The 14832-nt window shown below is 38.3% G+C and overlaps 1 protein-coding gene across 1 annotated transcript in view; it reads right to left on the reverse strand.

Moving 5' to 3' along the window:
• The window catches only part of LOC138703217 (POU domain protein 2-like), a 2136291-nt gene that overhangs the window by 1242912 nt on the left and 878547 nt on the right, over positions 1-14832 (reverse strand). The window contains exon 7 of the mRNA XM_069830922.1: positions 9639-9684. The gene's annotated coding sequence lies outside the window, so the exon portion shown is untranslated. The remainder of the gene's footprint in view (positions 1-9638; positions 9685-14832) is intronic.

Raw genomic sequence — 14832 nt, forward strand, 5'->3', positions numbered from 1 at the left:
CAAGTACAGCCTTTTCATCCCCAAGGATAGGAGCCCAAAATCAGAGTAACTGGGGTGGTGACAGGAGCCCCAACAATGCACATAGTCGGTACCATAATGGCCATAACGGAGGGAAAAGTCCCAACAGGGAGAGAAGGATTGACCCGCCCTTTGGGGGTCCTTACAATAATAGTAGGAATAACCAGAGTAGTCATAACAGGATGAGAAACGATAGAGGAGGTGTTGGTCCCGTGCGTAGGGTTAATCACATAAGATGGTACACGGGAAGACAAGAAAATGGAAATAATAGGCTTAGAACCCAACCACACTGGCTTAGGAACAGAAATTACAGACAGGGATTCTGGCAGCCTAATTTTAGCAGGGGACCGCAAAATCGAGGTGATTGGAGGAGACAGGAGCAGGAGAGAGATAGGCGAGACGTCCTACAAGAAATGGCCTCACAAGGGTGCCATAGGCCACCTACACAGTGTAACGTGGGACAAAGTAGGAATAGAGACATGAACGGACGTCAGCAAAGTCCGGTGAGAATGAGTATGGGCCGGGAGCCTATAAATAGTAGAAATAGAGACGAGATAGCAGTGGAACCGACTGCATCGCACTCGGGAAACTGCTAGACAGAAGTCTCAAGGGTTCGGAGATTTCTGTAGCTAAGTGCAATAGGTCACTATCAAAAGAATCCACCAACGCGGTAAGCGTAAAGAGACAGAGTGATTTTACTAACCCAGAGTTAGAAAATAATGGGACTTATGTATTGCCTTATATAGATGCTAAAATATTTGGGATAAAGTGTTGTGTGTTGTTGGACTCGGGCTCCACAAATAATGTATGCAGCTTGGAATTTTTTCAAAAGGTTAGGGATTCAGGAATAAAACTGCAAACGTTACCGATATGTTCACTGTACTGTGCAGGCGCCCTAAGCAAGAAAAAGGAAAAGGTAAAATATCAAGTATGGTTCGAGTTAGAGTGCGGAGACGTGAAATTAAATGCTATTTTTCTTGTGATACAAAGGTTGACTACCGACATCATTATTGGAGTAGAAAGCTTCTATGAATGGCACGCGCTATTAGATTTCAGGGAAAACAGACTAGGGGTTACGGCAGGTAACGGCAGTGTAGGCCATGTCCCATTCAGTAGCAATAGCGCTAGATCGGAGTTAGATGAAAGAACCGCGGAAGAGATAGGATTACAGGAAGAGTTATTTTTTGTAGAGCACCTCAAAATTTGTAAGAATGTAATTATAGAGGTTAATCCGTGGGAAGGTAACGAGGTAACTATGGGAGTGTGTCAAGTAGACTGCGGAGAATGCGAGTTGTGTATCGACGAATTAGTCCAGGCGAGACAAATAGGACGTAATCTCATTAGCGGTAGGGCCAGATATTGTAATGAGAGTTCGCTTGGCGATCTTAGGCAGGTAGTCGCGTCTAACAATAGGAAGACAGATACTTTTGAAATAGTGAGAGATAAAGTTAACCAGGCACACGGCCTGAGTGAGAGTGAAAGAAAACACTTAATGGATGTTGTAGGTAGCCATTTAAATGTCTTTTCAGACGCGCCGGGTCTGTGTAGAGTGTACACACACAAAATTAAGGTGGTAGGAATGGAGGAATTTCGGCATAAATGTAGACCCATCCCCCTATCTTTAAGGGATCAGGCAGACGAAGTCATAAATGATATGTTAAAAGACGGAGTTATAGAAGTATCGGACTCGCCTTATGTAAATGCATTGTGCTGGGTTAGGAAGCCCAATGGAAGCTTAAGAGTAACGATCGATGCCCGACACGTTAACTCGTTTTCAGTTAAAGATAATTTCAGGACGGAGTCAGTGGACACTTTGTTAGGCCGTATCAGTGACTGTTCTATATTCACTAGTTTGGACTTGACCAGTTCGTATTGGCAGATTCCGCTTGACGAGGACTCGAGAAAATTCACAGCGTTCCTACATAACGGGAAAGTTTATCAGTATACCCAATGCCCTTTCGGCATCGCGAGTTCTGGATCTGCGCTACTAAGAGCACTTGACATAATTTTTGGTGATTCGACGAAAGGTTTTCTGGCACAGTACATTGACGATTTTCTTATATATGGCAATAATATTGATAGGCATATTAGGGATATTGATTTTGTACTTACTAAATTGAGAGAGGCTGGTATGACAGTCAAGCTGGGGAAAACAGCATTTTTTAAAGCTGAGACAGTTTTCCTGGGTTACGTAATTTCGTCTGACGGAATTAGACCGGACAAAGAGAGAATTCAGAGCATTTCGAGGATCCCGCCGCCGCGGAACCGGAAACAGGTTCGTAGATATCTAGGTATCCTACAATACCAGAATCGGTTTCTCGTCAATTATGCTAAGCATGTAGCCCCACTCAGAGCATTGTTGAAGAAGGATACACCCTTCAGGTGGGGGTCGGCAGAGCAGGAAGCATTCGATCGAACGAAACTGCTTTTCGCCGACTCAATTCTGTTGGAAAGGCCTAACGACAGCCTACCTTTTCAGATTTATACTGATGCGTCTTCATATGGATATGGAGCAATTCTATGTCAGACGGATGAAGATAATAAGCGACATGTGATTGCCACAGCTTCTAGGGGACTGTCGCGTACCGAAAGCAACGCATCAATCACGGAACTAGAGATTTCTGCTGTGTACTTCGCACTACAGAAGTTCCGTCAGTATATCTTTAATAGGCAGATAATCATATTTACTGACCATGTAAGCCTAGCGTTTCTGAGTAGATGCAAATTGACGAACTCTAGAATATCTAGATATGTGCACGAAATTTTGGCTCATGATGTGACGATCAGACATATTCCGGGGGCAGACAATATCTTTGGTGATTGTCTCTCTCGTTTGAATTCCAAATCGGGGCTACCGGAAACTATCACCGCCCCCGCGTACGAAATTGCCGTGATGAAAATTGATTCCACGAGGAATGGAGCTCTGACGGGAAAATTTCGGAAAATTGCAGATTTGCAGCAGGAGGATTCCACGATAAGGGCCTTAATGGACAAAGCTAGAGAAATCTCACAGGTGAAAGACGAAGTGTATGGATTGCGCTCTGGTATCTTGTATAAATTGCATGGTAGGGATATCCAGAAGTGGAAGATATACATACCTGCGAGTATGGAGAATGAACTTATAAACAACTTTCACCTATCTATGTGTCACTCTGGGAGTGATAGGATCATTTTAACTATGTCAGAATCATTTTATATTAAGCAACTGTCAAAGAAGGTTAGAAGGGTAATATCTCGTTGCGAGGTCTGCCAGAGGGCGAAACCTCTAAATGTAAGGTATGACAATGTACCACAGGTCATTATCAGGGGTAAAAAGAATGAACTTGTAGCAGTGGACGAACACGGTCCAATGCCCACATCGTCCTTCGGACACAGGTACATATTTGTTACGTACGATGTCTTCACAAAATTTGTAAAGATTTACCCTTTAAGAAATATCTCTAGTAAATTGTGTGCTGACAAGCTGGTTAGAGATTACATACCGACTTACGGCCCGGTAACAGCGGTGCTCAGTGACAATGTGTCGGTACATAAATCGAAAGTGTTTTGCAAAAGGCTGGAAGATGCGGGCGTGAAACTATACAATTGCTCCGCATACTTTCCCAGCGGTAATCCCTGCGAAAGAGCGCTTAGGGATATATCATTGTACCTCCGTATTCTGTGTCACCGAAACCATAAGGACTGGTTTAGGCAATGTGAGGTGATTGAGAGAGTCATGAACCACTCTATTAATCCAACGACCGGAATAGCTCCGATCAAACTGATGTTAGGGATCGATCCCGATCCTATGATAAAGAGTTTGCCGCAGGCAATACAGGAGGGTGAGCCTCCTAGTGCGGAACTACTGTGTAAACTAGCTTTCGACCGAATTAGGAAAAACGCTGAGTATAGACTCGGTAAAGTTAAAAGATATCGCCACAAATGGGAGCCCACACCCGGCGATTTGGTATTGCTAAGGGACGTGAAGTTATCTTCCGCCCTTAGAGGACGTTACTCACGCATGGAGTTACTGTACAAGGGGCCCTACGAAATTAAGAGTAGATATGGAGACCATACTTTCGAATTGGTAGAAAGGGGAAAAAGTAAACCTGTTGGAAGGTACCACAAGCAACTCTTGCGGCCTTTCAAACAGGAGAGGCTAGGAGGCAGGAATGAGAAAGAGTAGGATGGTTAGTCTCACGCGTACAGCTAGGTGAACCTGTACAGGGCGGCTGGTACAACCAAGCACGCAGAGTGTGTAATTGATCAATTAATAAATAAATGTAAATATGTGAATGAATGGTATTGTACATATGTAAATGTGGATATAAATTGTACATTGTTGTGCTTATTGTGTGAGAGTTGTGTACATAGAAAGGCTTGTGAAGATATATGTAATATTTATTGTAATTGTTTGTAGTGACATTGTAATCTCACTGTATTGTAAATAATGTGTTACCGGCTGATCGCGTGGGGGAACTATGAGGCTAGTTATAGGCAGAAAGCGGGGACATCTCATAACATTGGAAACTCTTCCGGGAATTTCCAATGGTTATGTAGATGGACATTTGAAGCAGTAATTAGGAGAGGGAGAGACCGATTTATTAGCGAAGTGATATCTCCATATTTTTATTACATGTATTCGCGGGGATGTTCTGGCGACTTCGTTAGAATTAGCTTCCTCACACAGGTGTTTCGTCACTTGTCAGCATCGGACAGATTTAGGGCCACCTTGAGCGGGGTTTCGTATAGACTCGATGAAGCATAAAAGCCGGAGTCGGACTAGACCCGTGGGAAAGATACTGCCAAGCTTGGGTTTTCCAAAGAACGGGTATTCTTGTGAGATATACAAACTAATTAGATGTTATGGGAAATCCAAAGTTTAAATTTAGAGATGACATATTTCGCGCCCAATAAGAAGAGATCTTGGTCCAGCTTATGAGGTCACTTTGGACCAATAGGGAATAGATTTTAGGCCAGTTAGTGACGTAGTTTTTAACCAATAGAATAGTTAGTTTTAGCGTAGGATAGGTTTTTATAAATAAGGGTGACGGGGAGCGGAGATGACGACTACTATTCCGCTTCGGAGCGGAGATCATCAAAACAACTTTACATCGTGTCGGCGGCCCTACATACAGGGCAGAATAACTACTTCGTTCGGTGTCGACAGGACTACTATTTCGCTTCGTGTCATAGTGTACTGGACAGAGTATTGAATTTGTAGTATCGGATGGAGCTTATTCAGAGCCGCCATAGAGTCTATACAAAAGGCGACCAACGATTGAATTATATACTCAGCCGGAAATACATATTCTAGGGTTTACCAAGTGGATACGACAATAAACTTATAGTTTTTGAAGTTTACGCAGCCTTTTATTTAAGTAGCCGGCTTGGTATTATTCCCGACATCAACCTACACCACAACCGTACCTCGGCTACCCTGAGTGAATCTCACGCAACATCGAGACGCACCCACCCTCAAATGGCGCCCAACGTGTGGTCACAATAACCACTCACCCTCAAATGGCGTCCAACGTGGGAACTCAACAACGATTCCACCCCCAAATGGCGCCCAACGTGGGGCTACAACAACGATAACACCCACAAACTAACACTTTATATATATTTCTGGATTCGTTCATACGTACTACATGGCCTGCAAATTACAAACGTCTGGATTTAATGTTCTTAATTATATCAGAAGAGGAATATAATGCGTGCAGTTCTGTGTTGTGAAACTTTCCCCATTCTCATGTTACTTTTCCCTCTTTGCCCCAAATATTTTCCTAAGCTCCTTATTCTCGAACACCCTTACATAATACATTATATTTGTGGTACCGAAATATAAGAGATTTGTTTGTTATAGATTATCTCTCTACAATAAAATTAATATTTCGCAAATGATATACTGAATCTTACTTTACGTAAGAAGATTAAGAAGTTTAGAGGGGAAGAGTACCGTTTGTTACTTTTGTGCACTTGTTTAGAAAGTTTTGTTAAGAACTGTACGACCACGATGGAAAGATGCAAGATATGAATACCAGTGTTGTGTGCATGGCAACCCGTCTGATTTCCACTGTTGTGGCCGGTTGATTAATGGCATGCAAAACAAGTTCCCAGCCATGATATTGTTCATTGCATTGCGATACCATACAAACTCAGTGACTCGGAAATATCACGCAAAACGATCTAATACACTGCGTCGCCCCATATTTTGTAGTGTTACACCTGATTTACAAAATAAACATTACGAAAGAATCAATTCTTCTGAAACGCTGAAATAACTGAACGTTTAATGATACTGCTATTATGTACACTGTCGGGCAAGAAATTGATATTCTCGTGTTGAAATATCTGGAGATAGTGGGGTGCGTACCATAATTAGAATTGCATTTCACAAAATAATAAACTTCTCTTCTAATTGTTCTAGCTCTTTTCTTTGTTACTTACCTTTTTCTTGCTCTGCTTTGCACTCTTTCTATTCCTCACCTACTCGTTATTCGTTTTTTTACTAATTTTCTGTGTTGTTTTTGTTGTACTGCTTGATTTCACTCTTTCCCTTGTTTTTTTTATTTGTCTTGTTCCTGCTCTTTTTCTTCTAGTTAGCTTTATTCTTCTTTTCTTTGTCTTTGTTACTGTCCTAGGTGTTTTTCGTACTTCCCTTCTTTTCCATGTTGTTTTTGTTCTAATTGGTTTTGCTTCTATCTTTGTGTTTGTTCTTGGTCTTCTCCTGGTTGTTCTTGCTCTTCTCGTTCTTATGATTGTTCCTGCTCTTCTTCTCTTTCTACTAGTTGTCCCTGCTCTTCTTCTCTTTCTACTAGTTATTCCTGCTCTTCTTCTTCTTCTTCTAGTTGTTCCTGCTCTTCTTATTCTTCTTCTAGTTGTTCCTGCTCTTTTTCTTCTTCTTCTTCTAGGTGTTCCTGCTCTTCTGGTTGTTCCTGCTCTTCTTCTTATTCTTCTTTTAGTTGTTCCTGCTCTTCTTCTTCTTCTAGTTGTTCCTGCTCTTCTTATTCTTCTTCTAGTTGTTCCTGCTCTTTTTATTATTCTTCTTCTAGGTGTACCCGCTCTTTTTCATATTCTTCTTCTAAGTGTTCCCGCTCTTTTTCTTATTCTTCTTCTAAGTGTTCCTGCTCTTCTTATTCTTCTAGTTGTTCCTGCTCTTCTTCTTATTTTTCTTCTAGTTGTTCCTGCTCTTCTTCTTATTCTTCTTTTAGTTGTTCCTGCTCTTCTTCTTCTTCTAGTTGTTCCTGCTCTTCTTATTCTTCTTCTAGTTGTTCCTGCTCTTTTTATTATTCTTCTTCTAGGTGTTCCCGCTCTTTTTCTTATTCTTCTTCTAAGTGTTCCCGCTCTTTTTCTTATTATTCTTCTAAGTGTTCCTGCTCTTCTTATTCTTCTAGTTGTTCCTGCTCTTCTTCTTATTTTTCTTCTAGTTGTTCCTGCTCTTCTTCTTATTCTTCTTCTAGTTGTTCCTGCTCTTCTTATTCTTCTTCTAGTTGTTCCTGCTCTTCTTATTCTTCTTCTAGTTGTTCCTGTTCTTATTCTTCTTCTAGTTGTTCCTGCTCTTTTTCTTATTCTTCTTCTAGGTGTTCCCGCTCTTTTTCTTATTCTTCTTCTATTTGTTTCTGCTCTTCTTATTCTTCTTCTAGTTGTTCCTGCTCTCCCTATTCTTCTAGTTGTTCCTGCTCTTCTTCTTATTCTTCTTCTAGTTGGTCCTGCTCTTCTTCTTCTGGTTGTTCCTGCTCTTTTTCTTATTCTTCTTCTAGGTGTTCCTGCTCTTCTTCTTTTAGTTGTTCCTGCTCTTCTTATTCTTCTAGTTGTTCCTGCTCTTCTTATTCTTCTAGTTGTTCCTGCTCTTCTTATTCTTCTAGTTGTTCCTGCTCTTCTTATTCTTCTAGTTGTTTCTGCTCTTCTTATTCTTCTTCTAGTTGTTCCTGCTCTCCTTCCTATTCTTCTTCTAGTTGTTCCTGCTCTTATTCTTCTTCTAGTTGTTCCTGCTCTTCTTCCTATTCTTCTTCTAGTTGTTCCTGCTCTTCTTATTCTTCTAGTTGTTCCTGCTCTTCTTCCTATTCTTCTTCTAGTTGTTCCTGCTCTTCTTATTCTTCTAGTTGTTCCTGATCTTCTTCTTATTCTTCTTCTAGGTGTTCCTGCTCTTCTTATTCTTCTAGTTGTTCCTTCTCTTCTTATTCTTCTAGTTGCTCCTGCTCTTCTTATTCTTCTTCTAGGTGTTCCTGCTCTTCTTCTTCTTCTAGGTGTTCCTGCTCTTCTTCTTCTTCTAGGTGTTCCTGCTCTTCTTCTTCTGGTTGTTCCTGCTATTCTTATTCTTCTAGTTGTTCCTGCTCTTCTTCTTCTGGTTGTTCCTGCTATTCTTATTCTTCTAGTTGTTCCTGCTCTTCTTCTTCTGGTTGTTCCTGCTCTTCTTCTTATTCTTCTTCTAGTTGTTCCTGCTCTCCCTATTCTTCTAGTTGTTCCTGCTCTTCTTCTTATTCTTCTTCTAGTTGTTCCTGCTCTTCTTATTCTTCTAGTTGTTCCTGCTCTCTCTATTCTTCTAGTTGTTCCTGCTCTTCTTCTTATTCTTCTTCTAGGTGTTCCTGCTCTTCTTCTTCTTCTTCTTCTGCTTGTTCCTGCTCTTCTTCTACTTGTTCTTGTCCTCTTTATAGTTGCTCTTGCTCTTCTTCTTCTTCTTCTAGTTCTAGTTATAAAATTGGTCCATCAACATGAGAGGATCCCCTGTTACCAATTCTTACAAGAATGGATAATATGATTTTCATGAAAAACAGTATTCTTGATGACAATGAGAACGATGAAATTCAAAAGCAACTATAAATACACTGAATTTGTTAGGATTTCAGTTTTGTGTCCTTCCTTGTTTTGTTCTTCAGAGTCATGTATATAATTCCTCGCATGTGTTGTAAATGTGTAATTTAATTTTTAAACATTCACCTTTAATGTAAGATACATCTTAGCTCAAATAATTAAAAGGACTAATCTGCTCTGTAGATTCTTTATTAATTATTGTTTGGACCTGATTGGTTGTTTTCCCTGAAATGCGATAACTTTGAATTTTAATGGATATCGTTAAATTCTAAGATGTAAGAACTGTTGGAAGAAGAGCAATTTGGCTTCAGGAAGGGAAAAGGTACGAGAGATGCAATTGAATTGCTACGGACAATAGGCGAAAGAAACCTAGAGAAGAATAAAGAAGTGTATGTAGTATTTGCGGATGTAGAAAAGGCTTTTGACAGAGTGGATTGCAATAAACTGATGGGGATCCTAAAGAAAACTGGTGTGGATTGGAAATATTTTAATACGCGATAGTTACGCAGTGTTTTCTATCGCCTCCTTTGAAGATGTATGTAGAATACCACTGTTTTTTCCAAATAAAAATGTTAATAGTATATAACTACACTGTCCACATTATTACTCCCCTTTCATTAATTATTCTGGAAAAGTAAAAGTTTTACTGTCATAGAAGCAATTAGACATTTCTTAGAAATCGAACTACTCACATAACATTTCTCCACGGCAGCTGAGAAACTTGTAACAATAAAATGGTTAGCAAAGCTGGAAAGCATTTTCAGAAAGTATGTATGCCGTCAAATATAAGTAATACAATTAAAAATAATTAACTTTTGAGAACTTACCAGTTAGTTCCAACGGCGAATTCGCGAAAGTAGAGTTCTGGATCATCTGAAACAAATTACGTCGAACTGAGCCAATTAGCGCAATAGAAAACTTACAAAGTCAATTCTTATTTATTAATCTTATTCAAATTTGTAGACCTGACAAAAGTGCGATAGATTTGATTTCGGTACTTTGGTCATGATGGTGCCATTATGTGTAAACTGTAAAAATTTTTACTTTTATTCATTCATAGTTTTCTGCCCAATGGTAGATCTTTCACTGCAAACCCAGCGGTCTCTAATCTTTCCTATATTCTACCTTCCTCTTAGTCACCGCATACGATCTCATCTTAATATCGTCTATTATCTGATATCTTCTTCTGCGTGATCTTTTCTCCCGTTCACCATTCGTTTCAGTACAGAGATCGTTGGAGGTAATTAAGAAATTGAAGGAAAAAGTGAAGCGTGGTTGTAATGTCATCTTGTTCTGGAAGAAGAAGAATCTCTGTAGTGACGAATATTCCCAACAAAGAAACAAACAAACAAAAAACAAACACATAAACAAAAACAAACGAAAACAAACGAACAAACAAACGAACAAATAAATGAACGAACGAACGAACAAAACGAACGAACAAACAAACGAACATACGAACGAAAGAACAAACGAATAAACTAACGAACGAAGAAACGAACGAACACACGAACGAAATAACGAACGAACGAACAAACGTACGAACAAACAAACGAATATACGAACGAAAGAACAAACGAATAAACTAACGAACGAAGAAACGAACGAACACACGAACGAAATAACGAACGAACGAACAAACGAACGAACAAACAAACGAACATACGAACGAAAGAACAAACGAATAAACTAACGAACGAAGAAACGAACGAACACACGAACGAAATAACGAACGAACGAACGAACGAACAAACAAACGAATAAACAAATGAATAAATAAATAAATAAATAAATAAATAAATAAATAAATAATATAGTAATATAATAATTATGACAATAATAGTAGTAGTAATAATCAACAAATTTAAGACGTGAGGCGGAAAACTTAAGTATTGCAGTACATAACACAAAACTTGTAATAAAGGGAATATACTATATTCTCAATAAATAATCAGACAACCGATGTAGATTATGCCAAGAATTCCAAGGATGCCCTACTTTGGCACTCATAAATATCTGGCAAGTACATAACAATGTATGTATGCAAATTGCTTCATTAACATACTGTATTATGCGAAATGCAAGGAGATAGAGCAGTAACTGAACACCGATACGCCTACAACATGTCCAGGATTTATAAGTTGTTATGAAAAAACATATGACGCTTTTTCAATACAAATCGACTAGATTACAGACTAATATAAGGCATAACATGTGACAATCACTTTAGGGCTTACCAAAGTATACATGTCATGCAGCTACCTGAGCTAATATAAACATTATAATAAAGAAAAAAGCTGAATTTCAAAATATAAGTAGAACACATGCGGAACGGACAGGTTACATTAACACCAACCATCACCTAAGATATTTCTCTACTATTCTGGAGCATCAGACTGGAATGTATTATTGAAAACAACAGTTTTATGAATTGCTCTTATCATTCACACAACATTGGCTGACAACATAACTTTTCTAAATGTAGGTAACTCCAAGAATGTGACTTATTTTCGATTATTCTTTTCTTTCAAGCTTACAGTTTTGTGAAAATAATTAATAATAACAATACTTGGTGACCATTTTGTAAGTAAAATATGAACAATGGTGCTGCGATATTATGTTGTTATTCTGGGAGAAAGAGGAAGACATAGTCTATGGCTAGAATAAGAGAGCGGTCTTACTGCACAGGTGACGTAACAGCGGCGAGCTGTGTATTAGTACAAGCAACTGCCGTTCCACAAAAAGAATGGTCGGATAATAAGATGAAATTATTGAAACCGTAGTATGGGTTTACATATTTTATACTCAGTGCTGCGGAGGAGGAATGTTCTTACTGGAAAATGCTACTGAATTTACTGCGATGTTGCAATTCCTTCTAAGAACAAAGTTGATTTCTCACTAAATAAAAAAAACAATAACGTAAAATGGCAAATAAACATTCTGTCCCTTTTATCTTAAAGGTTTGTTATGTGACGTTACTGTCACTGGACACCTTCCATCCTGTTTAAATTCCAAGTAAGTTAACGTGATCTATCCATACACAAAGGGTCTTATATTTTATTTCACATGAAAGAACAAGTAATGAGTCTTACCTATATATAATTAAGGGGAAATAAAGATATATTGTACCCGTGCGGTGGCTGAATGAGACCTCCAGCCTGTCATGCAGACGGTCCGGGTTCGAGCCTCGGTCAGGTCTGGGATTTTTCATTGAAAAGTCCATAGTGACAATTAAATATATTCCTCGAAAAAGAGTGTAACATCAAATTAATTAAATATGTGATTTCGGTGGAAAAAATAATTTTGAAGAATTCGTTTATAACAATAAATTATTGCATCCAATAGCTGAATAAACTTGCATCCTTGACTAATTAAATGGTTCTACTAGTAAATATAGGCCTAACGAAGTATGCTCTTGAAATAATTTTCTTTTCTCCTAAAACGTGCATTATAAATTTGTTGGTTACAACCTTATTCGAGGGAGGTTTTCAATTATTGTGGCGAACCAAGTCGCAGTTGGGGTTTTTCTCGGGTCTCTTCCGTTTAACCATATTAGTTATCAACATCATTCCGTCAACATTTCTCCATTTCGTCATCATTTCATAGCATTCCCTGATCGCCGGCTGGCGACGCACGGATGGGGCTGACCTAGGAACGAAGGGGATGCCTGCTCGAAATCTGGGTACGCAGTGAACCTTAGTGTAGTCAGCCAGTGTGGGTTTGGGAATGCGTCTAGGTTGAGAGTTAAGGCGACAGATCGTAAATGGTCGCACTTTTGGGTCATAGCGCCCCCTTCCCGAAATTTCATTCCATTGTTTTCTTTAATATTTTTGTTCCAGTGTATATAGTGTTTCCGTAATACGAGTAGGTGTGTTAGTGTATGTGTTAGTGATATCAAATAATGCTAGTCTTTTATTGTAATATGGGATATATTCATGCTTAATTTGCTTGACTATATAAATATTATTTTTCTCCATAAACTATAAACTTGTCCGAATTATTTAAATGTGAATTAATGCATTCTAGATAATTAAGAAAAAGGTTTATAAATTCGCACTAGGATAACCAAAGCATATAATATTGCACTGTGTAATGGGACATATCGAGGGACCATGTCAGAAGGGCATATCAACGAAACTGTAACTTTACATTAGGACCATTTAAATGTGGAATGGTTTTTCTAATCCTTGTCTACATAACAAGATACAGTCTCTGATTCTTTGTCATGTCCATTGTAATTTTCAAAGGATCGTTTCAAACATAAATAGATTCCATTAGAATATATCAATAACGAAAATTTCTAGACGTCCTTCTGGTATGATGCCCTCGACATTGTATGATAGATAAATTAATGTTAATGAGAAATAACTAAAAACAGAAAGGAAAACAAGAAAAAAAAAACATAAATTCCATAATACTGCTGAAATATTAATCTATTTTAAAGTCACAATCTGACGAAGCAAATACGTAAAAAAGAAAGGTAAGTAACAATCTGTAAGTCAGTCATGGGACCAGATTTAACCCACGCTATAAAATCAAAAGCAGAAACCTACTAAACAGATTGTAAATTAATTAGTTGTTATTCTACTGAGAAATCTAAGAGAACACGATTGGAGTAAGTTAAAATCACAAGAAAGGATAATAATGCCAAGTCTTCTTTTTTCTGAACCGACGCATGCGACGTGCGAGGTGCGAGGCCTATCTCGCACAAATCCGGACTACACGAGAGATAGTGAGTGGTTTCTATGGCTGCGAGGTGCGAGGTCTGCGCAACTCGCAGTTATAGAAACCATTCACTATCTCTCATGTAGTCCGGATTTGTGCGAGGTAGGCCTCGCACCTCGCACGTCGCATGCGTCGGTTCAGAAAAACCAAGACTTAAGGCTCGTATTATTCGTACTCTTATGTCCATAGATCCAGTCGCGTAAGTCACCAAATCAAGCAGCAGTGTGTGTGGCATTCATCAGTAATTTGTATAACCATAATGTTTGAAATAATTTTTAACCACTGATCAAGCATTGTTTAAGTGTGCAATATGTGGTGTGTCTTCTAGAACTCAATATAAACTACACTTTACTCATGTTTATTCTCAATTCTCTTCTTTAAGATAAGTGTAACGAACATAATCTTCCCACTCTTCATTCATTAATGATTATCCAACCGGTTCCAGACTTAATATATAGGCTATATTTAAGCAAGCACAAGTGTGCTACTACAATTAACAGTTTTATATGCATATCTTATTAAATTTATAATGCTTTACCTATGTATATATGAAATAAATCATATTTTACCTTCAAAAGGACAGTGAAGAAACCACTCTACAGTGTATACGAGTTCAATAATATTAAGTTTAAATATTATTATTCTACCCTTAAGTAACTTTGACTTCTCAATCTATAGGCCTATGTTTGTATAGTTAACGAGACAAATACATATATCTAATAATACCTAATATGGCTACACTCTTTTAAGACTCTATTCTCTTATCTTTCTGAGAGTCCTGAAGTATAGTATAGTATACTGTACTTTATACATGTATTTAGTTTCAAATTTGCCACTATGTGGAATCGTTATCGATCACTTCTTTTCTATGCTTGTCAAGCTCCTGATATCTCTTGGATCTTACAGAAAGCACAAGAAGATCGATTCAATCATTGCAATGCATATTTCATCTGTTTGTAAATGAAAATAGCGAGCAGCAACTCAACGACAACGCACCATAGGACATATTTTTGAAGTAAAGTTATATTTTAAGGGTAAAAAATATGATATAAGATGTATGTGCAGAGACCCGAAGTATAGTATAATATACTTGCATCAGAATTTTTTTTTTCGCATTTTTTATTTCAGTGACTTTTTTAAGTGTGCAATTATACTGAACCTTAAACATGGAACAAAAACATCTCAGGAGGTTAATCTTATTTGCAACGTAGAGCTACACGGAACCGTCTAGGATAGAATGAAACAGACGAATATTATATTCATGAACAGGTATATAATATAAATATGTCTTCTAAA

Source organism: Periplaneta americana, chromosome 7 (genome assembly GCF_040183065.1).
Source record: "Periplaneta americana isolate PAMFEO1 chromosome 7, P.americana_PAMFEO1_priV1, whole genome shotgun sequence".
Lineage (NCBI taxonomy): Eukaryota > Metazoa > Arthropoda > Insecta > Blattodea > Blattidae > Periplaneta > Periplaneta americana.